The sequence below is a fragment of the Lolium rigidum genome, chromosome 2 (assembly GCF_022539505.1).
Source record: "Lolium rigidum isolate FL_2022 chromosome 2, APGP_CSIRO_Lrig_0.1, whole genome shotgun sequence".
Taxonomy (NCBI): domain Eukaryota; kingdom Viridiplantae; phylum Streptophyta; class Magnoliopsida; order Poales; family Poaceae; genus Lolium; species Lolium rigidum.
In genome coordinates, this window is record NC_061509.1 from 11,684,142 (window position 1) to 11,686,602 (window position 2,461).

Genomic DNA, 2,461 nt, shown 5'->3' on the forward strand with positions numbered 1-2,461 from the left:
TTGAGATGCAGCGAAGTAAAATGTCGTAGTAGTCATTTCTATCACGTGTTTAATGATGACTAGTGCTCGTTTTCAGAGTGATTATAGTTAACGAGTAACTTTCGAAATTATACTTCTGATCGTTTGGATTCTTCCATTATTACTACTAGCAACGCGGCGTGCCGAGTTAAAGAGTAAAATGTTTAATCATGTAAGTAAAAAATGGAGATCTAATAGTAAATAGGAAATATCAATGTGAAGCAAAACTGCCAACAGTAAAAAGGTCAGATCATCGTTTAGATGTGATAGTTGGAAACAAACTACAATGTTTGTACACAATCTATACATTGTAAAAGGCCTCAGGCCAATGCACAGACTATATGTGCACCCTAGAGCTAGTTCGGGCAGAAATTATCTGTATCAACCAAGGATTCATCTACATTTGAACCATAACTATCTCAAGTAGTTTCAGTGTAAGGCATATCTAGACAACAACACAACAATCTGGACGACCTAATATCATTCGCACGAAATGTACCCTCAGATAAAATAAAAGCATAAACTATTTAGTAGTATGGTTCACAACATAAATAATTAAATATATTAGAAGTACGGGCATGACATTGAACATACATGAAACTGTTGCAGTGTATATTTCTGAAGATGGTTATATACTTTCTGCCATACACTGTTCCTTGCTTTCATAGCTGGTGCAGTAGATTCATCCATTGCATGGATATTTAAACCTTTTTTAGATGTCCCTCTTGAGACATCAATGTAAACTTTCTGTAAGTAAACACATGCTTCTGCAAGTAGGCACCTACTTTATCTGGTATCTAACTGAAATTTTGTTGATAAGTCATTGCATAAAAAATACAAATTGTACAGTACCCATGACCTGCAATGTGAAGGGCCATTTTGTCCATGGTGAATTTAATACTATTCTGAGTAAGCATACTTATTCAACTTATTACTTAGATATTTGCCTCTAAAACATATTCACCGTATGACATGATAACATTACATATCCCAATGGAGGTGCTAATATTTTCCAAAAGCAACCCACTATGTGGCATCCACATCGATAATTCAAGCATTGCATGTCAGAGTTTATGTTTAATCTTTTCTTCTTGGGCTTAGAATTCATCAAGATATGTTTCCTGCTTTTGTACTACTCCAAGTGACAGTATTGGTGCGGGAAGCACTGAAATTTGCTAGTTTCCAATTCAAGAGCTAGTTTCAGAGTTTTTTAATTGCATTTTCCACATTGTCAGTAGCACAAACAATAGCAATCTCCGATAGGCACGAAGCATCAGAGTATTTTTTAGAGAATGAATCCTCTATTGCAATTTACAACATTGTACTTGGATGTTAAAACATTGTGCTTACATCAGAGTAACAAATGAAAAAAATGTACTTACATTTTAAAACGCTGAAAAACTCTGGAGAATAAGTCAGCAGATGCCCAATATTGTACATACAGTTAAGAGAAATATGGAGAAAACAATGTTGCCAAGGTCAACCAAAATTACTACTTCAGTGATATCATTCATCACTATAGCGGAAGAAAAAGAGACAGATTATTTCCCAATAGACCTTATATGTCAGATATAAACAAAAATTGAAGACTACTGAAAAATAGCAGTCGTGAGTAGTCTTTAATCATTCATCAATTCAGCTGAAGAGAAAGAGGCAGATAAATTCGGAGTGGAGCTTGTATGGTAGGGACAATTATAGTACGGAAAATGACAGGTAAGGGCATCTCCAACGGGGCGACGCAAACGGACGTTTTTCGTCCGTTTGCGTCTGCGCGGACAAAAAATGCGCTCCAGCGGCTAGACACACAACGTCCGCAGCGTCCGTCCTGACGCAAACATGGACCAAATATGCGCCAGGAATGCGTCTCTGCGGACGCGTCTGAGCGTCCGTTTGCGTCCGTTTGGTCTGCATGCAGCCCTCTCTCCTCCTTTAATCACGCATGCGATCATTTCTAGCCACACAAACAGAATCTCTTCCTCTCTCTCCTCTCTAATCACACATGCGGTCAAATAAATGCGTCTCTGCCGCTGAAGAAGGGGCAGACGCATGCGGACATGCGGACATTTTTTATGTCCGTGCCCGACGCAAACGGACATAAAAATGCGTCGCGCCGCTGGAGATGGGAACTTAGCACACGCAAGTTCCTCTTTGTTCGAGGGATTTGATGTTTATAAGACCTGTCAGGCGCAGGCACAGCCTGTGACCTCGAGGGGGTAGGTGGTAAAAAAATGGAGCAATGCAATGTTGAGGTTTTCGCTGTTCTGCAGTCTGTGACCTCGAGGGGGTAGGTGGTAATAAAATGGAGCAATGCAATGTTGGGGCTTTCGCAGTTTGAACCGAAGAGGCATTGTAGTATTAGTAAGTATTGTTTTTTTTCTCCATGTGACACTGAGAAACCTATGAGAAATTCGATGATAACAACATACACTAATGAGTGTCTATG

The 2,461-nt window shown here is 39.3% G+C and overlaps 1 long non-coding RNA gene across 2 annotated transcripts; it reads right to left on the reverse strand.

Annotated features, from left to right (window-relative positions):
• Positions 1-246: 246 nt before the first annotated feature.
• Positions 247-1,441, reverse strand: LOC124685964. 2 transcript variants are annotated; one of them, XR_006997656.1, is made up of 2 exons: positions 1,401-1,441; positions 247-518 (listed from the first exon to the last, which is right to left on the reverse strand). It is a non-coding gene; the product is annotated as an uncharacterized LOC124685964 (long non-coding RNA). The 2 variants fall into 2 exon arrangements; XR_006997655.1 differs by having other exon boundaries at positions 613-1,435.
• Between the last annotated feature and the right edge of the window lie 1,020 nt (positions 1,442-2,461).